Source organism: Temnothorax americanus, unplaced genomic scaffold (assembly GCF_048541705.1).
Source record: "Temnothorax americanus isolate GAGA-0224 unplaced genomic scaffold, ASM4854170v1 Scaffold42, whole genome shotgun sequence".
Taxonomy (NCBI): domain Eukaryota; kingdom Metazoa; phylum Arthropoda; class Insecta; order Hymenoptera; family Formicidae; genus Temnothorax; species Temnothorax americanus.
The window spans coordinates 537,661-562,673 of NW_027509570.1; the positions used below are offsets into that span (position 1 = coordinate 537,661).

The window sequence follows — 25,013 nt, forward strand, 5'->3', positions numbered from 1 at the left end:
TGTTACCTAGACTATATAATTTTATATTGTTTTCGAATAGACGAATGAAACCTTGGATTAAGTTGGTGAAAATATTAAAAAAAATTATATTTAAGGAGAGAGGGTAGTAATTTGTGAATTAATGGTAATCAAATACTAGTCTTTAAGTCACACACATTGTGATTGTGGTCCAAAAATACAAATTTAGATTTTAAGTTACTTTTAACTGAATAATCGCTTTAGTACCGTTATTTTGGAATAAGTAATAATTTGCGTTTCCGTTAATATTAAAAATTTATTTGATGTTTTTTTACCCAAACATTTGGGTCGAATACCTAGTCAGTCAGGTTGGCTTGTAAACTATTGTAAACTATTTGTCAAATATTGCGAGTATTATACTGGCGCACATATGTCAACGGCTGCGTACACATTATCCATATTTGCGCGTGTCGTGCAGTCGCGTCGCTGTCGACGGGAAAGAGCAAGTCTTTGCTGACCAAGGTGATCCTGTCACTCACCCGCAGGACGTTCAACGCGAGCGAGCGCAACCGACACGGTTCCAAGGTGACCAACGTTCCAACTCCTCCATCAGGTACATTGACCAGGAGGCCTGGGAGTCCGGCGGTAACAGCACGGATACTACCGATTATTTTGATCTTGAACCCTCGCCCGGAGCGGACGCTGATTTCGCCGAGTGAAATAATGGTCGCTTTGAACAGCAACAGTATAATCAATGAATGACAGGATGAAAATCATCAGATTCCGCGTTCCTTGCCGTTGCCGACGAAGAAGTAAAACTATAACGGCGCAAGTTTAAACAAACGTCGTTGCTTTAACGATTCTTTGAACTTGAACAACGGTGAGACACGTTCCTCTTCGCCGAGCGAATTAATAGCGAAGTCCTTATCCTGGATCGAGGAATCCTTGTTCAGATGAAGGGCAACAAGGCAGCAACACCACGGCGACGATCATCTCGTCGCCATCGGTGCAAAACGACGTGACCGGAAGCCCTCAGATAGCCACCACTTCTGTCAATGACATACCGTCTCGGAGAACAGCTTTAGCTAGCCTGAAGAAGAAAATGACGATGAGGAGGAGCAGGCTGGTCCGGAGTTTGAAACGGAGAACTTATCTTTATCGTGTAGCTCCGCGGCCGCATCCATCGTTGGCCTGGACTTCTTCCACGGTGCCCTATTACGACTTCCTGTCTGTGAACGGCGGCGCGATGCGGCAGGGGATCACCAACACTAGTTCGCTCCAGCTATCGTCCGATGTGAGTTTGCATTCCAGCGTGGACTGCCTGCCGATACTTGCAGCTTTTACGGTGAGGACAGCAGTCCGAGCATGGACTCGTTGAAGTTTAAAGGGTCTGGACGCGACCGGGTGCCGCGAGATCTTGTCCGAATCTGGAACGACATAGCGCCGGCTGCTCTTCGGCCAGCAGCTTGTCGAGCCCGAGATCGAGACCGAACCCGGCCGGGCCATGTTTCAAGCTTTTTGAGGAAGCGACGTGTTACAAGTGTGCTACCTGAATCAAACCCGGACCTTTGTAAAGAAGATTCTGTTCAGCAAGTTCCTTAGACGCTGGGAGACGCATAATCTTTATCTCAACGACTGTTGCCTGTCCTCCAAGACGCTGACGGGTTTTCTTCAGCAACCTGTTCCGTACAGCAGCATGTCGGAGATTTGGAAGTACGTTGTCGCCAGGTGGGACCCTGCGTATAAGAATTGTCTCAGCATTGTCCTACCAGACGGTTCGCTTCTTTTGCAAGACGCTTACACGAGGGAGCAGTGATACCGTTTGATATGGAAGAAAAATATTTTTTGAGGAAGGCGACATATATACAAGTGTGCTGCCTGAATCAAACCCGGACCTTCGTAAAGAAGATTCTGTCCAGCAAGTTTCTTAGACGCTGGGGAACGCATAATCTCTATCTCAACGACTATTGTCTGTCCTCCAAGACGCTGACGGGTTTTCTTCAGCAACATGTTCCGTACAGCAGCATGTCGGAGATCTGGAAGTACGTTGTCGCCAGTTGGGACCCTGCATATAAGAACTGTTTCAGCATTGTACTACCAGACGGTTCGCTTCTTCTGCAGGACAGTAACGCTTACACGAGGGACCGGTGATATTGTTTGATGTGAAAGCAAAATATCTTTCGAGGAAGGCGATATGTATACAAGTGTGCTGTTTGAATCAAACTCAAACCTTCGTAATGAAGATCCTGTCCAGCAAGTTCCTTAGACGCTGAAAGACGCATTATCTCTATCTAAATGACTGTTGCCTGTCCTCCAAGACTGACGGGTTTTCTTCAGCAACCTGTTCCGTACAGCAGCACGTCGGAGATCCGAAAGTACGTTGTCGCCAAGTGGGACACTGCGTATAAAAATCGTCTCAGCATTGTTTTATCAGACGGTTCGCTTCTTCTGCAAGACAGTAACACTTACACGAGGGACCAGTGATTCCGCTTGAGATTGAAGAAGAATATCTCAAATACCAACACGTGTTGATGACCACTCGAGAAGAAGAGGTACTGCGCGAATTGTGCACCATGATGGACTTTACCCTGTGACATTCAGTCCAACTTTGAAGTCGACGTTAGACTTCTTCTGTTGACTGACAGTTTACTAACGGTTACCTTCGTTTTGTTTGGAACTGTAATGAAAATGACTTCTTTTTCGTCGGATATTCTGATGTGTGCAGATTCTGCATAAGTGAAGAAAGTACGGAACTATCTGTAAATTGCCACTCCAACGACTCGTCCGTGAGATCGCTCAGGACTTCAAGACTGACTTTCACTTCTAAAGTTCTGCTGTAATGGCTCTTCAAGAAGCTAGCGAGGCGTTAACTTGTACGTTTTTTCGAAGATACGAACTTGTGCGCTATTCACGCTATAAGCGAGTCACTATCATGCCGAAAGATATCGAGCTTAGGCGCAACAAATTTATAAAATAAACAATCTAAATACACGAAGGTGGTATGATCATCATTACGATCATCATTATCTTTTATTTTTTATTGTAAAAGTGTTCAAAGGAGATGGATATTTATATGAACTTGGTTACTTAAAACCTTTTAGGGGCCTGTGTACATAATTATGGAAAAAAAAAGGAAAACCAAAGAAACTTTAGGGATGTCTTTTAAGACTATCTTATAATAACATTTTACTCCAATGGGATCGATGTGTGGCCTCTAAAGGGTTAAATACAGTAGTTTCAAACATTTGTATTGACAATTACAGTACAATTAGAGTACAATTAAACGTGTTAAAAACACTCCGAGTTCCGAAACATATAGATGCTAGGTATTATTTTATACGCGAAAAATATGCAAACGAAGAAATAGATATAAGATATGTTCTAAGCGAAGACCAACTAACCGATATCTTTAGAAAAAATTTTTGTTTTATTAAGGCTCCTGGTTTCTGAGCTGAGAACTCCGCGTTGACGGTGGCGACGTACCGTCGCGGTAGAAATAAGAACTCTTTCTAATGGAGAATTCTGTTCTTTGTTACATATTGACAACCTATTTTGTCCTGCATAGTATTTCGTTATTATTTGCTCTGTACTTGTACTATAATATTTAATGTATTCGTGAAACTCGTAAAATTGACCGAGGAGTAAGATTTGCAATGAATACATATGCAAAGGAACATTTTCTACTCCTTTCGATAGTTGTCAAACGGCTTGTTTTCTCGTATGTTTAGGCTTCGCGTTTTATGATTGTTTATTGTCGACGGATAAGAATAGTCCCCGGTCAATTTTAGAAGTGTTCTGAAATAATCTACAGTGATTTTTTATTGAAATGTCTTTTTATTTGAGAATGCTACACAGGATAAAATGGGTAATTTCTCGCCTCGATAGCAAGAAATTCAATATGACCGCGGTGACTACCCAGGAGCTTTAAAGGATAGATTTGTCACATTGTGCAATTAAATTGGTATTACAGAAGCACTTAAATAGTGTGGATGTTAGAAATGAAGTTCAAATATTTGTATGCTTTTGTTCGATGTATGCTCAGAGAGTAGATAAGTGATGTTATCTGTACAACCTTTCTCTGTTTCTTTTATTGTTAGTTTTAGGTTCGTTTCTATTTTCTTTTTTATTATGTATTTCTGTGGATAATTTAAACAACTGTTGCAAATTAATATGGCAATACAATATACAATCTTATTACACAGAATAAGGATACAATTTACATACCATGCGCGTGGCCATGCGGCACCATATAAAAGCCAGGCTTAAGTGTCTGGAAGCAGATGTGCAATGGCGGAAATAGCAAAAGAAAGAACGGAATTATGCTTATTGTGTTCACTTGTTAATAGCGCATCCTAAAGTCTAAGTTTAAAGTAGATAGATAAAATATTGCAATTACCCGCCATTTTGGCTCTACAACTATGCGACCACACAAAGAAACGCGTACATACATATATAATGTTTCACACACAGAATCAGGTTAGGAAAATTGCACTTAATGTGTAGCTATGTTACATTATGTAATAAGATAAGTGTACATTATGTCCATTATTCGACGCCATTTGACTCTAACTGCTAAAGCATTGAGTGATTATGAATTGCGATTACAGACATCTATATATGTTATATACTAGACTGCTAATTTCCACAAAATTACTTCTGCGTGGATCTGAAAAATATGTACATAACTCATGCGTTGTGTAAAAGATATGAATGTTACTTAATTGGTTGAATTTCAAGCAATATGTGTTACATATCTACCATTTCCTCTTTTATTTACGCCACGGATGCGCAGATGCTCACTCGTCATATATATATGTGATACATATTTTTTGGAATTCATGTTTTTGATAAGGTATAAAGGAGTAGCAATTTAGTATACACACATACGTGACGCATACATACATGAATCTAATAGATGGAACAGAGGAGGCATCTTTCGGACTTGCTTCACTAGTTAGCTGATTTACGTAGAATTTCCCTTATTTGCTTTTGTGTTACCTCGGCCATATATATTTTTTATTTTTCATATGTTTTTATCGCGGTCTCTTGCGTTTTTTCTCAATTACTTAAATGTTTAAAAATTGGGCCTGCGATATTTGGTGAGGAAAAGCATGTAGCGAAATTTAAGGCAATATTGACCATGGACTGGCAATACAAGGCACATCGTATCACATACTTCTCTCTCTAAAATGTCCGAAAGCACCGAAAGAGGAAAAGAGAGAGAAATATACTTTTTTATCCAAAGTGTCCGGAAGTATGGAAAGAAAGAAAGAGAGAAGATGGTTTTTTCTCTAACTTCCTCCGTACGTTATAATAAACTGTAGGCAGTTGCCAGTCCATATCTATAAGGTCCGTGTATGAGACGAATCGTTGTCCATGGATGTATAATATAGATGTCTGTGATTGCAGTATTTTGTTTATCTAGTTACTTCATCGCGTCTTATCTTAGAGCGTCTAATCCAATAGAGCGCGCGTAATATGAACACACATCTACCCCTTTTTAAGAAAAAAGTTATTTCGCTGCATACATTGATAAGTAATCAGGTCGTTTTCTAACAATTATCAATGAACGCTTTAAAATGTTCGCACTCTAACAGAGCGTCGTGGTGTATGTTGCGCTTGATCAAAAAGATGATTAGGTTCTGTCTGTAGAGAAACGCGGATATTAATTTGTGTTTTGTTTCGAGGTTGTTTGGCATGTTTCTTGAAAACATTGTTTTGTTTATTCCGTTCATGCGATTTAAAACTCTAGTAATAATAATTAGTTTGAGACTCTACCGGAGTGTTTACTTTCTATGGAACGCATTTGACTTACATGTCCAGGAACAGCCATCGAACGACATCTTATAATGCAACTTTCTCAATCGATCTGTAATTTTATCGAATTTTCATTTTTTGTCTTTCGAATAATTCTTACACGCTACTCTCTCTCCGCACGAGAAATTTGTACTTAAAGTGTTTGTATTACTAAGAGTTTGGATTTATTATGCTAGTTTTTGTCGGAACACAAAAGGAATTAACTCAGTCAGAAGTTATTAAATTTAACACTTTTTGTTGTTCGAAAGCGAGAAAAATATAGTCAATTAACCGAAAGCTTCTAACATTTTTATTTTATATAGTATGTAACATTACATCTAGGGCATAGTTTTCTGTTGAGAACAATTCCGCAGAAGACATATTTGTTATTGCATATGGCATTGTTCTATACTGTAATAATAACTTATTTAATGCTAAAATTCTTTAAGATACTTGATAATAAAAAATTAATATAGTGATTTGGCTATGAGAGTAACAACGCGGTTCTTGGTACGCAATTTATAAGAACTGATTTATTTTTAAATTACAATAATTTCCGTTATTTAATGCTAAATCGACATTTAAAGAATCACAGTTTATACGACGTAAAACTTGTTTAAGCATTTGTATAAAACGTTCAGCTTAACCATTTGTTGCTATATTATATGAAGCCGTATATTTTATGTTTACTATTTAATCGTAGAAATTGTTGAAATTTATGTGAAGCAAATGTTTTACCATTATCCGTAAATACAGTTTGTGTGGTAGATTAAAACTATTCCGAAAAATTTTTTTTATTTGTTTCTGATCATTTCCGACACAGTAGGTGGAGAAGGGATATCACGGATATCACGCGTTCCATGCAATATTATTTAATAATTTTGAAAGCAACATTGAAGTTATAATTTTTAAACGCTAAATGTATAAATACTAATGAAATTGTAGTTTATATGTATAATAATACATATTTCGAATATTATATTTTGAACTACCCGAGAATAAAAAATGGGAATAATATGGTCAAATTTAATAGAATAGAATAGATACTTTATTTACCCCCAAGAGATCTTAAAGGGCGTTTTAAAGGGACGTACCCAACCCTGTACAATTGGCGTTTTGAAGGGACATACCCAACCCTGTACATTAATTGCGCTTTTTATCCCGACCTGGCCTCGCTCTCGCCTCTAAGGCGGCAGTGTGGTCTAGTGGTATAGCGTCAGACTTGTAATCTGGGGAACCAGATTCGAGTTCACTAGAGCCATGGAAAGTTTTTTCCGAAAGCTGCGCCCTCCGTGCAAGGTTAGGGCTCTTGTGCGGAGCAAACTGGGCTCCGTCTTTCGGAAAGAGACGTTAAGCCGTCAGTGTAATATATTGGATGTTAGGAATAAGGAGCAGTAACGTGGATTCAATAGACCGTTGTTAACACTTACTTTATTTTGAGTGAGCGTTGTCGCTCGTAATCCAGAACTCGCTTTTCTCCATCCACGTTGTTGGGGCATGTCTTACGCACTTTCGCATCACGTGTCATCTTCATTAGTTTCATGACTCTCCCGACACTCACTCGACTTTCTCGCAATATACGAAAAAAAAACCCACAAGCTTTATGAAAACCAATTTTGTTTAAGTTTATTCGCTTTAGGTTTTATTACTATTGGAAATGGTGTTTACTTTATTCTTAGAGAGTATATAATACTCCTCGATCTATTAACGTATGTGTTATATTTTTCTTTTTACTTTTCACAACATAAAATAATTATAATAAATAAAAATTGTAGGATTGATAGTCCACAAAGGTAAAATATCAAAATCTATAAATCTATAGGCCTGGAAGGTGTACGTGCGTACCAATTTTTGTAAGTCCGTAACCGCTCCTGTCGCAGGCGTCGCAGCAGAGGCAGCCAGTTGCTCGGCGTATGTAACACCGGTCGCCGTCGGGGAATTTCGCATGGATTCCTCTTCCCGAAACGATGTCTGCGGCTCCTTTACTTCCGCGATGACGCCACCTGCAGCTACGACCTCTTCTTCCGGTTCTTCCTGTATATATATATTTTTTAATCCATTCTTTTGCCATGATGATCGTAATATCCAACAGTTTCTTCGATGTCCAACGGGCTACTGCCATCCATTTTTTCAAAACTATAGTTTTTATCTATTAGCGAATTCGGTTGGACGCACCAGTGCGCACTCAGTGCACTGCATTAAAGTCATCGTACACAAATCAACATAAAGTATATGTTCAATATAAACAGGTTAAGTCATGAAATCCTCAATATTCTTTATTGTACTATTTGGTAAAATATGTATTGAGCATTTTATCAGTCGAAATACTTGCATTTTACTTTAAGTATTAGAGATTAAATTAGTGTACAACGACTTTAATGTGCACTGAGTGCGCACTGGTGCGTCCAATCGAATTCGCTATAAGTTTTACCATGGAAGTAAGAACCACGAAGTTCTTTATTAATATTTAACATTTTGTTCACCATAGTCGATAGTATTTGAAACTCTTTTTTTTTACAAATTTCTTTTCGACTAGTTAATAATAATTCTAAAACAAATATTCAATAGGGCTGGCGAACAAGCTGGGTGCTTTTGCTAAATTATTATATTCTAATAAACAATACAGACGTTTCGGCCTTGCATATGACCTTTATCAGTGTAAAAAAATCTTGGTCGTTGAAATTTAAAAAGTCGTTGCATCGAGTATTAAAATAACGGAAACTAACATAGTTATAATATAATAGAGAAGCTAAATGTGTAATTACATCAAATATTTATTTAACAGAGAAGCTAACGTTGTTATAAATTGATAGAAGTCGCTACATCGATTGAGATACTCGCTTACATTTTTGTCTTTGTGTGTGTCCTTTCCGTCTATCGCAGCCATCGATAACAATGCTGTTTCCATTCTTGTACATTTCGTGTCTAATATAATGCAATCTTTTATACGCATCGCTCAATTCAAGTCGTAAAATAGATAAACCATATCTGTACGTTATGTTGTTTAATCTGTTAATGTTCGTTGGTTGAGAAAGTCTTATATGTGTTTAATAATTCTAAATTAGGAAACTTTTTTTTTCATTAAAATTTTAAAAATTTAATATTCTTTGCTACATATTATCTATTTCTGAAGAAGTTAATTTACTTTTTTCGGTATTATTAAAAACTGTTGGCAAAATTCGTCATTCAAACATGAGTTTTAGAATATCAATATTTTTTATTTTTGAAGCAATATACGATAAATCTTCTTGAACATATTTGTAGTTAACTATATAGTCATCACACTATGATTTTGGCATTTCATTATTCTGTTGAAAAACTTTAAACTAACGTTTACTTATGTACTAGCTTAATTATTTCTACTTTCAATATAAAGCGCAACTTTAGATTCTAAAAAATTTAATTGATCAAAAAAACTATATATGATATGTGTATGTACGTAAGTTTATTGTTTCTCCCCGTAGGGCTTACAAGGCGTTTTTTTCTTGAGGAACGTACCCAAACCTCTACAATTACCTCTTAACGTTTTTTAGGGACGTACCCAACCCTTTACAACGCTTCTCCTCCTATCCGACCTGACCATAGCGGTCTTTTACATTCTACTCTCTCCTTCTCTTTCTCGCCTTCTACCCCTCCCTCCATTTCCCCTCCTTCTCATTCCATACGACCTCCCTTCCGTCCACCCACAGCCTCTTATTCTCCACCCTCGTTCTTCTCCCCTTCGCTCTCTCTTCTTTCGCCTTTTCCAGCAGTTTCCATCTCCTCTTTCTCTCCTTCATGGATAAGTCTTCATCCACCCTTATGCCCCACACCCTCCTAATAACCCCATAGCTCTCCAGTAATTCTTCTCTCTCCTTCTCATCCTTTAACTCTACTATTAATACTTCTCTCCCTCCCTCCCCGTTTCTTTCCCACACTCTACCAATTTTCGGCATTTTTCCTAGCACTTTCTCGGCCACTCTTTCCATCAACCCCTTCCTTTCGTCCGCGTCCCTCCCGTCCAGCTTCCTCCATCACGTTCCTCTTTCTTCTTTCTCTTTGTACCCTCTCCTCCTCCATGGCAAATATAATAACGAATTATGTGATGCATTCAAAAAATTAAGATTTGTCATATTTCCAATGCTTTGTGGCAAGTTACTCAACCTGTTATGGGAAATATTTAGTTTTTTCAAAGCATTTAACTGCCCGATATAATCTGGTAAATGGGTTATTGAATTATTGCTCATATCAAGGTCACGTAATGCATTAGTAATTTCAGCTTGTTTTATCCATATCCACCCATCATATCCATGGCAAAATCCAATGTGATTTTTTGACAGATCAAGACATCGAAGAAAAGGTAAGGTTCCCAATTGCATCGACAAGTCACCAACTCTATTGTTTGATATGTTTATACATATTAGATTTAACCAACTTGTAATGTTATTGAAGTTTCTGAAGAGTGGGTTGTAAATTGTTGAAGAGTAAGTTGTTTTTAAAATTCTACATATTTTCTTGACTCCACATACTTTCTTAGACGCAGGTTCTGCAAACGAACTCTCTTTTTTAGACATATCTGTGATCTGTATTGAGAAAAACTATGCAGATTTAAATTTGGTAAAACAGCTTTGAACTTTGAACCAGAATGTTAAGATTATATCAATCTTCTTGCAATGACACTGTTAATGGCAAATTGATATTTCATGGACGTTTTACGTTGATAATTATAATCTTAAATGTTGTGCAAAATTTTTTGTTTTTTATTAGATAACTTTGTTCTATGTTTTTGTTCTGTGTAATCTAAGAAAGCTGTAAAAGTTATTTGATGTATGGTATAGTGTTGGAAACATATAAGTTGCGCAAAAGATTTCGAATAACTTTCGTTTTCTGAAAGTTTTTTGTCAAATAATATGTCGTAATTAACAGATTTTCCACTTGCGACGTTGTGCTCTTCTCAACGGAAATTGATACAAGTGAAGTCAAAAACTATATATGATAAACATCTCATTATTTCCTTAAGACAGTCGTTTTATAAAAATATAAAAATATTATAAAACATCCAAGTCTTTTTCTTAATATAATTTTATTTTTTCCTCTTTTTTTGGTTTTTTTGTGCATTATATTTTAACAAATTATGTAATTTTCCAAAGCAAGGTTAATTATCTTAATAACTACAAATACAGTATACGGTATTTTTTTTTTAATTTGGAGCATACCTGAGTCATAATTATAACTATTTTCAACAATTATGCATAAATGAATATATGTTTTTTATTTTATTATTGTATTATATATATATATGTAGGTCCAGAGGTATGTTCCGGGACTGTTTACGTTTTTTGAAATGTACAGTCCTGGAATATAACGCATATATATGTAATCAGATTCAAAAAACTGTCCCGGAAATTGCCGTAGGACATCAATTTTTTCCAGGACAGTCCTGGAAACTGCCAAATGTCCCGGAATATACCGATATCAAAAATAAAAGTCCCGGAACATACTTCCGGACCTACATATATATATATATATATATATATATATATATATATATATATATAGGAGATTGTTCCCTTAAATTTTTGTTGAATGGCAGTAGGGGATATATATTTTTATTTTTTTTAAATATAACATTATATTGTTAATTTTTTTACTTACACCATTATTTGATCAAAATGTAGTATTTCTGCGTGAATTTGTTAAATACAATCGATTTTTTAACCACTATCCTTCAGGCACTGATTTGCTTTTGCTCTGTGAGCAGGATCGCTGTTGATCGATTCTAATTATTTCCCATTCGAACATGCTCTCGGTCGTTTTTCGTTAAAAATGCGGCAAAAATCAACGTTGACGTAATGGGACCTCTTGTTATCGGAATTTACTGTTGATTCATGTTGCGATCATGTCTCATCGCGTTTGATAGGATTGATAAAGTATATTTTACCGAGACTTGTTTCCGCATTGTCGTTGATGTATTCTACGCCATTCGCGCAATTTTCTTTACTTCCCTTAATTCTTATAAGATTGTAGTGGGTAACGTCGCGTTCTCCAGGGTTGTCGTATGTGAGCGACGATTTCTTTGCCTGGGAAATTTCTTTGATTTTTCCGGACGACGTGGAGTCGTGAGTCTCCAAGTGCTTCGACAAGTTTTTTTTGCGTTTAGCAAGAAGGATACTATCAATGGTCATGAAGGGCGTCTTGAAGTACAGCCTCCACAGCACAGATATCATTATCGTGAGTACTAAATTGGCGATGAATTCACGTATCATATTCATATGTGTTAAATTGCCGGGTATTCGAACGGCTCCGACGTGGGATGGTATGACCAGATATTGAGAGAGATAAGCGCAGTAGGTCAATTTGCTGAGCGGAATCCATCCACGCCAAGAAAGTAAATAATTGATGGGATCTGCGCATCCATTTATGCAGCAGATTATCCAGGAGATCGAGAGTACGAAGACCTGACGATGGAAACCGGTAGAAGCTTGCATCCAGCTTGTTGTACACGTGAGTGTCGAAGTACATGCCTCGCGGCGAAAATCACCGAGAGACCGGCCATAATCGCGATCAGCCAGCCGAGAATCACACACCAAGTATGTAACTTGACTTTGCAAGATCGCGTCTTATATAACAAGTATCCAAGGTTTAATCCAATGACGTAAGGCCTAAATCTATTGTATGTCTTTATATAGATCTTCAGATAAAGAAAAGAAATAAACAGACGGCCAAAACAATGGCTAAGAACAGCCCTCTAAACTTGAGCATAGGATACAAGCGGCGACAGCCAAACAAACTGCATGTCTGTTGATAGGTACCAGGATTGGGACATGCACATGTTCGCTACATTGACATATTTGTTAACATAGAGCAAGTTGGTCCACCAATTCTCGCGACAGAAGTTTTGGTTAGTACCGACTCAGGTGTCTCAATGCGGGCCTGGAATGAATTTGTAGAACAGAGTGGCATAAAAACCGATCATCATCGCGTAGGCCGGCGTTAATCTTATATAACGATGAAGATAAAATCCTATCACGTCGAAACGCCGCTTTAAGGACCGTTCCTTCTTCAATAGTTCGTTGTAAGCGAGTAGGAGCCCATTCAGTCAGAAGGAAGAAGGTATTCGTGACGATGTTGCCGTTAAGCACCAGCATGTTGTTCCAATCGTAGTGCATACGTGGAATCTGCATGAGGTTCATATTGACATCAACGACCTTCATGTGATAAGTATGACCGTAAATGATCCAGCATATGCTGATGAAGCGCAAGCCGTTTAGGCAGCGAATAGATTCCAGACGTCTATCAGTTTCCAACAGCTCTTTTCTATTCTTGTACAAAGAAAATGCCGCAAAAATACCTTTCGACGCGCTAGCACGCCGTTGCATCGCAATATCGTATCCCGTGCTGGCTATGATGATCAATGCGAACAGCACAAGAATCGATGTATAACCAATCGCCAATGTTCCACGTTGTCTGAACGGTTTCAATGGTAGTATAGCATGATTCCTTAGAAACGGTGATAGTCATGTCTACACGCCTTTTGACTTTCAATGGATCGAGCGTGATCTCGAGAGTCTCCTGTATCCGTATGATTGCAGGTGGACGGAACGCAAAACATCCACTTGTATTGGATCGATTCGCCGGAAGTCAATTTCGTCGCATTCGACGCGATAGCGACGTTCACAAGCAGGTCTCTCATGTCCAATTCACGTCGCGTCTTGTTGTCTTTGAAGATCTCGAACTGCACCGCTTCGTTGCAAGCTTGCCCGACGAACCCGTGTTCGGTTTTCACTTGTAAGCATTCGTAAAAATTACCCAGCTGTTTGTAATTGCCGGTGATCATGCCTGACGGGAATGTACTATAAAAAAAAAAAACTTATAATATGAACTTTTATATAAATTTTACACAAAATTTCCCGTTTATTCTTACTTATTCTTCAGGCTGATCTAGTTTATCAGCCCACGGTTGTTCGTTGATGGCTTCGTCAGCCCTCATCTGTTCAACTAAGGATGATATATATATTCGTTTAATAAATCTAAATATAATATAATTCTTGAGGATATATCAAAGTACCAATTATTTTGTAATATTTATTTTTCCTGAATTCACTGGAGAACCCGGGTGGAAATTACGACATGGTGCTATATGGGCCCCGGCTAGTTTTCCACGAGTTAATGTGGGCGCTATGATGGAAGGCTAGTCTGGGGCTGCACTGGGTGGTAACGGCAATAATGGCCAGCTCCAATATTGGAAAACTATCTAGGCCCTAGCTCGCCGAGCAATGTTGCCCCAAGATATTAAATCTGTCTAGCCGCTATCTAGAAAGAGATAGGGAGACTACGATAGTCTATTTAGACTTAAAATTAATAAATAAACACTAACAAGGGAACCTTGCGAAGTGTCAAATTCTGATTTTAATGTAACTTTGTGTACATACAGACAGGGGTAGTTTCACCCCTTAAAACCGTTTATTGGCATCAACTCCTATTTTCTAAATTTATCTATTTACATAATCTGTATGTACACAAAGGTATATTAAAATCAAAATTTGACACTTCACGAGGTTTCCTTGTAAGACGATTGTAAACTTTATATATATGTATTTTAACTATTTAGTATATATAAGGTTATATATAATATATATAAATATATATATATATATATATATATATATATATATATATACACTAATCTGAGTAATTTATAACGAGTTACAAAGTAATGATTATATTTATTAAGAGTTGATCTGATTCTCATCATTTCTGGGTTTTTTTTATCGATGTAACCGATGACCATCCCAGTCCTTAGCGTTCGTTAAAGTAATGCCTATAGCTGAATATATTTCCTTTTGGGTAATCGATTTTCCATGCTTCTCAATAATATTTACAACAACATCTACACAACATATAACATATCAATTATTATGTATAAAACTTTTTATCTCTAAATTAATATGAAATAATTACTATTAATAGTAACATAGAGAAAAGTTGTATTTTCTTACCAATAATGCAATCGCAGATCGGAGTTTCTTTTAGGACAATTTTGTCATCAATTTTCTTTTGTGCTGTGCACATTAATGCAAGTTCTCTTGTCACTAACTTTTTCATTATGTTTGTGACACTTTTATTTATATTCAATTGTCGATCGACAAAAAAAAATAAGAAAGCTTTCTAAACATTAAAAAATATAGAAAAAATGTATTAAAAAATTAATAAAATTAAAAGCAACAAAAAAACTTACAAAATCGCGACGGCAAACATCGTTAGTTTCTATTATTTCTTGAAATGCATTTAAATCGTCTTTTGTACGCATTGGAAAGCAGATATTATATTTTTCAGTAAATGTTTGATTTTCCGTTCTCCATGGTACGGCACCCTCACGCTACGTTGTCGAGGGCGTTACTGCGAATCTGCGCCTGCGCATTCGATCTAAAAGAAGACCCACATATATGATCGGTGAAACGCGCAATGTGCAATACAACAAGGGACTATAGATGTGGGCTACTCAAAGTACATGCAATTGCTGTACGTGCAACGGAGTTCGATGTATAATTCGATACAAGCCACGATTATAGCTTGAGTATCGAATAACTTTATGAAATGTTGAATAATTTTACATTTTACTTATATATTATTTAATAATATTACTTATATTAAATATGACTATTATGATCCTGTCTCACTGGCCAGGCGCTAGCTAGCTCCCGGGTGGATTTCCCATCTTGGCACCCCCGTACAATTCTGTCTAGCGCCCAGATGAAATACTAGGCAGCTCCTGGCTAGATTTCCGATACGGGCGTGCCACGACATTCCCCACGGGGCCCAATATCGAAACTTGGATCGCCCAGACACATTTCCACCCGGGAAGTTGTATACCGATTCTCTAATTATATCCAGAATACTATCAATGTCGATTGTACCATCCTCAAGCGTGTTATTATCATGCCACTTTTGCAGAACTAACGTCAATGTAGTATTCAAAAAAACTGACAAATTTCTGATCAGAAATTGTGTAGTTTTCCTAGGAACAACGAGATCAGATAGAAGTGAACTAACTATTACAGACAAGTCACGAACAAGGATGTTTTTTACATTTTCTTTATCACACGTTTCTTGTATAATTTCTGTTTTATTGTTATCATTTTCTACAGCTGCTGTTTGTTCAGAATCAATCATCTATATTTCATCATTTTCAAACATTTCATTGTTTCCAATTGTCGCAGACGCGGTACTTGTTGACGCATTGTATATTTCAGGATGAGCTAATGTGTCTGTAACGTTACCAGTATCAGAGATAATGGCGTTAATTTTATTCACCGCACCATGCGTTCTTTTCAAATGCATTCTAAGACCTAGCAATGAATCGAAAATACGAAAGCATCCAAATTCTCCACACCGAACACGTGAAGACTTTGAAATAGAAAAATTGGAACAAGCATATTGAAAATGCTGAAATAGGTCTGAAGTGACTTTAAACTTAGCTGAACAATAGTAGCACGTTAACATAATGCACGAAAAGCAGCAATATTTGAAGAAAACGAAGTGCAATCAGAATAAAAATAGATTTTCATTTAAATGAAAATGAAAATATTATTTTCAAAGAACAAATTAGAAAAAAAACCTTGACAATCGCTCGATAAATTCGCAAAAGTAAGAAAAGTTAGCAAATGTGGCAAAAAAAGAAAAGAATAGAAAATGTACGATATACTAGCACAAAAAAAACAGTTACTTATCAGTAATATGTAAAAAATGTAAGACACGTAAAAACAAAACGTTAAAACATATCAGAACTATACTTTTTTACTTCTTTTATATTTTAATGTTTTTTTTTCTATATGCAACTCAATACCAATATCAGCTAAGGCTTTGGTAATTGTTTGTCTGTGTAAATCGTGATCTTTGATAAACAATTTATAAAAACCTTGTTGTATTAGTTGCCACACATACCTACTTTCAGCGGGATAATCGGAATGGAAAGCATGAAATAACTTAAAACATAGTTCCGTTGCTTCAACTACAGTATCGCACGTATATAAAACTTCATCTACTACTGTATGCACGTGACTAATATTAATTCATTTTTATTCAAGGCCTATTCCACCGTAATCAGCTGAAAAATCGATCTATCGACATTTATATTTTCAGAATACGCTCGTGAAACTTAAAACTTGTTATTTTCTGAAACTATAAACATTTCAGAAAATATTCAAGTTGATTATCATACATGCGCGATTACTCGAAGAGACAAATGTAAGACAAAAAGTATTCGCGCTTTTCTGTTTTTTTTTCCATATTAATATAGATAAAATATCCTTGTTTTAAATTTTTTACGTAATCTGTTGCGTAAATTATATGTATGTATGTATATTTATTGTGTATCCCCGTAGGGTTTACAAGGCGTTTTTTTATGAGGAACGTACCCAAACCTCTTACAAATCACTCCCTTACGCGCCTGGCCATATGCAACCTTACATTTCATTTATTTCCCCTCCCTTCGTCTTTCATTTATCCATCTCCTTCCGCCTTTTTTGCTTTAGCCATTTCTCCTCTTCCCTCCTTTCTGCCGCTGCTCTTTCTCTTTCCTTCCTTCTCTCTCTCTCCTCCCGCTCGCCGCCTTCCCTCCTTCCTATTATGTCTTCGCTCTGAAACAAAAACCCACTTCCTTTTCCCTCCCCTCCTCTTTACTCCAGCCATCTCCCTCCGCCTTCCATTGCTTCTGTCATTTCTCCGCTTCCCTCCTTCTGCCACTGCTCTCCTCCCCTCTCTCCTTCCTCTCTCCCTCCTCCCGCTCGCCGCCTTCCCCCCCTGTTCCGTCCCCGCTCCTCCACCTTCCTCTTGCTCTCCTTTCTTCCTATGGCCCTCGTCCTTGTCCGTATCCATACTCTCGCCTCCACCGCTTTATCCTCGTCCATCATCCATCCTCCTCCGTCATCTCCTTTCTTGCCACTCCCCTGTTACTCCTCTTCGTCCTTGCTGGTTCCTTTTCCCTCCCTCTCCACCCGTTGCTCTCATCTGTCTCTCTTTCCTCCTCCTCATCCTGCTCCTCGCTTTCCTCGCACCGCCAGCGCCCCTCCTCTAGTCTCTCCAACCTCACTCCAATCTCCTTTAATTTCTTCTGATGCCTTTTCCTTCCCGTCTTATTTCTTCCCTGATTTCCTGCCCTATCTTCCTGACTTCTTTCCTGCTCTCCTCCACCACACTCTGTCTCCCTCCGACCTTTGCCCCATCCCTGCCATCTTCTCTATTCCTATCCAGTCTTCCTTCCGCTCCTCCACGGTTTTTCTCCTTCGCATCTCCCTTACACCTTTTCCTTTCACCCTTCCGTATACCTTCCTCCTTTACACTTCACCTCTGCCAGTGCGTCCAACTTTGTTGCTTCCCTACCTCTCCTCTCAGTCCTGCCATCCCAGCTGCCTTCCAGCGCCGCCGTCACACTTTCTTCTATTTGCTGCGCCCTCTATCCTCTCCGCTTTCTCCACACACCTCTCGCTCATTGCCGTCCCGCGCTGCCGCATCTATTTAATCCGTTTGGCTTCCGACACCCAGCGCCGTCTCGGTCTCGCCATCTACATTTGCTTCAGCCGCGCCGCCTTTGGGCCGCTCTCCGTGACTCACGACCTACGACAGCGCGCGCCTTCCGCCGTTCTTTCACCTCTCACGTCCCTGACCCTTCCTCTACCTTCTCCAAATCCTAACCTCCAAATCTTGCTTTGAGGTTTTCGGTCTCCATTCTCCAGCCACACCCTCCTCGGAGTCTCCTCCACTTCCTCGTCCTCCTCCGTACCACCTCCACCACCTCCACCACACTACTCCATCCCCCCGACCTTCTTCTGCCGAAAAACACCTCCTAACTCGCCCTCTTAACTTCGGGCCAACCGCCCGCTCCGCTCGCCCCGCGTAAATTATATTATAATGTCAAGTACATTAAGTGCGTTTCTATTATAAATAAAATTATACGGTCGGAAAAAAATATTCCGCTAGTTTTTCTTCGGAAAACAAAGCTTAAGTAAAACGAAATTTCACACAGTACAGTATCGCACGTATATAAAACTTCATCTACTACTGTATGCACGTGACTAATATTAATTCATTTTTATTCAAGGCCTATTCCACCGTAATCAGCTGAAATATCGATCTATCGACATTTATATTTTCAGAATACGCTCGTGAAACTTTAAACTTGTTATTTTCTGAAACTATAAACATTTCAGAAAATATTCAAGTTGATTATCATACATGCGCGATTACTCGAAGAGACAAATGTAAGACAAAAAGTATTCGCGCTTTTCTGTTTTTTTTTTCCATATTAATATAGATAAAATATCCTTGTTTTAAATTTTTTACGTAATCTGTTGCGTAAATTATATTATAATGTCAAGTACATTAAGTGCGTTTCTATTATAAATAAAATTATACGATCGGAAAAAAATATTCCGCTTGTTTTTCTTCGGAAAACAAAGCTTAAGTGAAACGAAATTTCACACAGTACAGTATCGCACGTATATAAAACTTCATCTACTACTGTATGCACGTGACTAATATTAATTCATTTTTATTCAAGACCTATTCCACCGTAATCAGCTGAAATATCGATCTATCGACATTTATATTTTCAGAATACGCTCGTGAAACTTTAAACTTGTTATTTTCTGAAACTATAAACATTTCAGGAGATATTCAAGTTGATTATCATACATGCGCGATTACTCGAAGAGACAAATGTAAGACAAAAAGTATTCGCGCTTTTCTGTTTTTTTTTTCCAAATAAATTTAAAAAAAATACCTTTGTTTTAAATTTTTTACGTAATCTGTTGCGTAAATTATATTATAATGTCAAGTACATTAAGTGCGTTTCTATTATAAATAAAATTATACGATCGGAAAAAAATATTCCGCTTGTTTTTCTTCGGAAAACAAAGCTTAAGTGAAACGAAATTTCACACAGTACAGTATCGCACGTATATAAAACTTCATCTACTACTGTATGCACGTGACTAATATTAATTCATTTTTATTCAAGGCCTATTCCACCGTAATCAGCTGAAAAATCGATCTATCGACATTTATATTTTCAGAATACGCTCGTGAAACTTAAAACTTGTTATTTTCTGAAACTATAAACATTTCAGAAAATATTCAAGTTGATTATCATACATGCGCGATTACTCGAAGAGACAAATGTAAGACAAAAAGTATTCGCGCTTTTCTGTTTTTTTTTCCATATTAATATAGATAAAATATCCTTGTTTTAAATTTTTTACGTAATCTGTTGCGTAAATTATATTATAATGTCAAGTACATTAAGTGCGTTTCTATTATAAATAAAGTTATACGGTCGGAAAAAAATATTCCGCTAGTTTTTCTTTGGAAAACAAAGCTTAAGTGAAACGAAATTTCACACAGTACAGTATCGCACGTATATAAAACTTCATCTACTACTGTATGCACGTGACTAATATTAATTCATTTTTATTCAAGACCTATTCCACCGTAATCAGCTGAAATATCGATCTATCGACATTTATATTTTCAGAATACGCTCGTGAAACTTTAAACTTGTTATTTTCTGAAACTATAAACATTTCAGGAGATATTCAAGTTGATTATCATACATGCGCGATTACTCGAAGAGACAAATGTAAGACAAAAAGTATTCGCGCTTTTCTGTTTTTTTTTTTTCATATTAATATAGATAAAATATCCTTGTTTTAAATTTTTTACGTAATCTGTTGCGTAAATTATATTATAATGTCAAGTACATTAAGTTCGTTTCTATTATAAATAAAATTATACGGTCGGAAAAAAATATTCCGCTAGTTTTTCTTCGGAAAACAAAGCTTAAGTGAAACGAAATTTCAATGCAGTTTGAGAGATCAATATATTTTACCTATACGCGTGCATTCGGCAGATGCGACAAAAATATCCAATTTTGAATCGCCTTAATTTTGATCCAATATAACATAGAAAATAGCAAAAAAAAGTATGAAACAAAAGAAAAGCTATTTTCTAACGTAGTTCGACTGCGTGAAAAAGAAAAAATATCTTTTTTATATTCAAAATAAAGGGCGGCGGTGTGGTCTAGTGGTAGAGCGCCAGACTCGTAATCTGAGGAACCAGGTACGAGTCCACTAGAGCTATGTAACATGGAAAAGTTTTTTTCCGAAAAACCGCGCCCCTCCGTGCAAGATGCGGAGAAAACTGGGCTCTGTCTTTCGGAAGAGACGTTAAACCGTTGATCCAAAGAAGGAAACAGTTAGGTAGTGGATGAATTGGAGGTTAGGGTTGGGTACGTTTCTTCAAAACGCCCTTTAAGGCCCCTTGGGGTATATAAAGTAAAATTCTTTATTTTTTATCTTTATCCTCGCATGCTTCAGGAATTGCTGTACAAGCTGCATTTGTTACTAATGCAGATGCATGGCAAGGGCATGGCATCATTATCAAATTTTTGCAATAGTTTTCCAGTTTTGTTTTAAATGATTCGTACTTTCCTGTCATAACGAAGGCGTTATCAGAGGAAAGAGCGAGAATGTTGTGGAACCGAATTTGGTTTTTCCACATTACGTCTCTAAAAGTTGTAAATTATTTATCGGCACTACAATTACTTGCGTCCAAATGAATTAATTCAAATAATTCCGTTCGAACATCCAAAGTGTGAGGGTCGACGTACCGAACAAGAAACGTCATCCATTTATTATTATTTATATCGGATGTTTCATCAATAAAAATGGAAAACTTAGTATTTTGCAATACATCAAGTACTCGCTTTTTTTCGCGAGCACATAAAACTTTATTATTTCCGGTGCCTTTTTTCGATTTACGGTCACACTTTGCAAGATTTCGGGATCTTTTCCGATATCTTGAAAGAGCTTCATCATCGCTTCCGCCGTTTGAAATGGCATATTGTGTTCGGCAGCAAATGCTGTTATCTTAATTACCGCAATTTTTTTACGATCTTCAAAAGACAGAGACGATTCTTCGTCAGGCGTATCGAAATCAGTGAAGCCCCTTTTCTGACACTGAGAGATATGTCTCTTAGAGTCAGAATGCCGCGTAAGCGCGTCGAGACCACATCGAAATGATAAATTGCAGAAGAAGTAAAAACAATTGTTGGAATTATTCGGATCTTTACCCAGCTATGGTTTGAATTTTTTATTTTCAAACCATGATTGGCAAAACACCCTCTTGCGAGATTCCTTTTTAGTTGCATTTACTTCTTCGTGGCAATTTGTATTTTTTCGATGAGTCTCTGATTGTGCGTGCTTCGAAACTCGTGATGAGCAAGAAAACGTTTTGTTACAAACAACACAAAAATATAAACTACTATCATTTGGAACTTCCTTTATCCAGGATTTATAATCATCGTTTTCCAACCAATCACGAGAAAATTTCGATATGCGTATACATTTAGAATCCATGCTGAGGATGAAAGAACGCAGAAGAAAGAATTACAGAAAGATATAAAAGAAACACAGAAAAATAATAACAAGAAATGGAAAAAAAGTGCAACTGTAAATATTTTTCACGAAATACACACGAAGAGAAAAAGAGAAAAGCGTATGAAGAACGTAACTGTACAACTAATGTTGCATGCAATTTAGTCGTCTAAGTATGACAGATAAATCAGAAATTACATACGCTAACTACTTACATCTGCACACAACATAAAAAAAACTACCAAGCCGCAAGAACAATATCTATCACAATTGCTAACCTCGAAACGTAAACAAACGCGAAGTAAGCTACGACGATAATCATAATGACGATAATCATCAATTAAATGGCGACTTTAAATACATGACGAGATAACTGAGAACCGCGACTCGCGTGACGCAATGCCGATTACGCGATGTAGCGCGCCACGATGAAAAATTCATCATTTTTTGTCAACGTATATGTTATTTACTACGTTTACGCGAGCGTTCTTTCTGTAGTAAATTACAATAATTTACTCGTTTACGCGGAGTAAATTATTGTAAGTTACTACAAAATCCCGTTTACGCGAAGGAAAATCCCGTTTGCGCGAAGGTAGTAATTGTTATTGCGTTTAAGTTTTTTGGTAAAACGTTTTTATTTATATACAAAATGTAAAATATTAAAAAAAAACTATTTTTATAAAAATTCATATTAATCCTGCATTACTTGCCTGTATTTCTTTCTTCAACTTTTCTGTACGAATAAACCACTCCTATATGGAAATAGAAAGGAATTGAAAGAGTAGTTATTATTTTTCAAACCGCTTAATGCCCGATAGGAAAAAACAAATAAACTATTATTTTGATGTTTTATACGTATGCCGAGTTACTAAATCTCATGAACATTTATTTTTAAAAAATACTGCTCTAAATGTGTATTTATGTACAATTTAAAAAATTTTGAAAAAAGGAAAACATCAATTTCAGTTAACTTTTTTTTTAATGTATTATACTTTTTATTTACGTTTTGTACTTTACGTTTTGTTTATCGCTTGCATGCAGTAGCTTTATTAAATGTTTCTTTATTTTTTTATTCCCTTAATTTTTTGAAAATGTAGAATATTGTGAAATAGTTACATCTCGTAAGTAATTTATTTGACAATTTGTTTTTACATTTCCTCCTGATGGAAGACACCACCACCTTCCCGCGGTTTTCATCGAACAGTAATGTGGATTCGAATGCTTTTTTTGTTACGACAACATGTCAATAACAGATGTGGTATATATTTCAGACATTTGTTATTTACTTTTATGCTCGTATAATAATGCCTTAATTAAAACAAGTGTTTTATTAATTTTTATGTAGTGACGAGTAAGAAAGTTTAATATTTTCCAGATTTATATATTTCTGTCCACGTTTCTGGCAAAAAGTGGATTTCCCATTTGTTAAAGTTTAACAAATAACACGCGATATGACACGCGACTACGTGTATACACGACCGTGGTATTAAGTGTGTATTAGTGATGACGTTAATTATTTATTTGAGAATAGAGCTTGTTGTCAAAAGGAAATACATTAAAAAAAAGAGTCCTGTTGATCAGGTTAACGATGTGATATCACCGTGTCGCTAGCCGTCGCGTTTTTATCAGATGATTGCACATCAAATGCCTTTCATGACTCCCCGCATTTGCCTTGTACTTTTTCTGGATTATCGGAAGGAATTGTCATGATTAACGTGAGCGTAAGTCAGCTCGTGAATCAAGTGGACAAGAGCGATTTTACCCTGTATGCAGAATGGGAGAATACGTGTTTTAAGATAATGATACTGAGGTCATGCACAGTGCCATTAAGTGGCGAGATGCGCATACAGGATACCAACTAATTTCTGAATCACTTGGACGAATCCTTTGAAACGAATCCCCAAGCTTGACGACCAATTTCAACGGCCAATTATTAGCGGATGACGCTCGTCGTCGTCGTCGTCGCTTAATGTAGCGCTACTCGCCACCGCTTCTTCCTCCTCCTCGTCTTCCGAACCCGATATAAATATAGGACGCGACATAACGGCCTCTTCCTCCTCATCGGATATGGTCACTACGTCGTCGATGACGCGGACGTTCTTGGACGGACTCGATCGAGAGCTCACGCTTACAACGTTATGATGACTTACCGGCGGTTTCGGCGTCCCGGGAAGAGGCGTTTCCGTAGGCGCTTTTTTAGTTGTACGGGATATTTTCTCAAAAACGATATGGCCACTCGCAGACGATATACCTTACTCTTTTTTGTTACGCACTGGTCGTGTCGCGGACGAACAGGTGGCGGACAAAGATCGGCTGGAATGACAATTTGCGATATGAAGGTTCGCGCACGGTCGGAGGGAATAGTTCTTTTTTTACAATGTATCTTGTGAGTTTGGTGTTTTTCCATTAATTTTATGAACTTAGGTATTATAGATATTTTGCACATGATGTCGCATTTGAACGGTTCGAGCGATCTGCAAACGATGACGTAGGAATCTATGTCGCTCGTTGTCGTATATTTTGTTGGGTCGTCGTCGTTGACGACCGCGACGGTAGGATCGAGCTGTCACGTTAACGGGTATATTGAGACGCGGCGACTATCTCTATGGCTAATAAATCAGAACGCTCGTCATCGTCGTCGTTTAATCGCGGTGGAGTTTGCTGTGACGGCGCTGGCGTAGCGCTACTCGCCACCGCTTCGCGTGATTCCCGTGTTGCGCGCTTCGAAGATTGGCTCGGGTGTCGGGTGCGTTCTGTCGTCGATGTTTTTAGGGGTACTTGTGCAGTGCGAAACTATATATATATATATATATATATATATATATATATATATATATGCGATTTATAATA

General features: G+C 37.4%; 1 protein-coding gene, 2 long non-coding RNA genes and 2 pseudogenes across 5 annotated transcripts in view; 2 read left to right on the forward strand and 3 right to left on the reverse strand.

The window, feature by feature from the left end:
- The window catches only part of LOC143902911 (uncharacterized), a 229,489-nt gene that overhangs the window by 118,985 nt on the left and 85,491 nt on the right, over nucleotides 1-25,013 (forward strand). The window lies entirely within an intron of this gene.
- On the reverse strand, nucleotides 197-8,482 carry LOC143903017 (uncharacterized). 2 transcript variants are annotated; one of them, XR_013258568.1, is made up of 3 exons: nucleotides 7,185-8,482; nucleotides 2,428-2,635; nucleotides 197-2,356 (listed from the first exon to the last, which is right to left on the reverse strand). It is a non-coding gene; the product is annotated as an uncharacterized LOC143903017 (long non-coding RNA). The 2 variants fall into 2 exon arrangements; XR_013258569.1 differs by lacking the exons at nucleotides 197-2,356; nucleotides 2,428-2,635 and adding an exon at nucleotides 6,799-7,088.
- Nucleotides 355-1,807, forward strand: LOC143902937 (uncharacterized; annotated as a pseudogene).
- On the reverse strand, nucleotides 11,315-14,310 carry LOC143903016 (nose resistant to fluoxetine protein 6-like; annotated as a pseudogene). Its single transcript, XR_013258567.1, has 2 exons — nucleotides 13,658-14,310; nucleotides 11,315-13,586 (listed from the first exon to the last, which is right to left on the reverse strand). The product of XR_013258567.1 is annotated as a nose resistant to fluoxetine protein 6-like (transcript).
- LOC143903006 (uncharacterized) lies at nucleotides 14,426-24,929 on the reverse strand. The gene is made up of 4 exons (XR_013258560.1): nucleotides 24,314-24,929; nucleotides 14,972-15,159; nucleotides 14,733-14,901; nucleotides 14,426-14,623 (listed from the first exon to the last, which is right to left on the reverse strand). It is a non-coding gene; the product is annotated as an uncharacterized LOC143903006 (long non-coding RNA).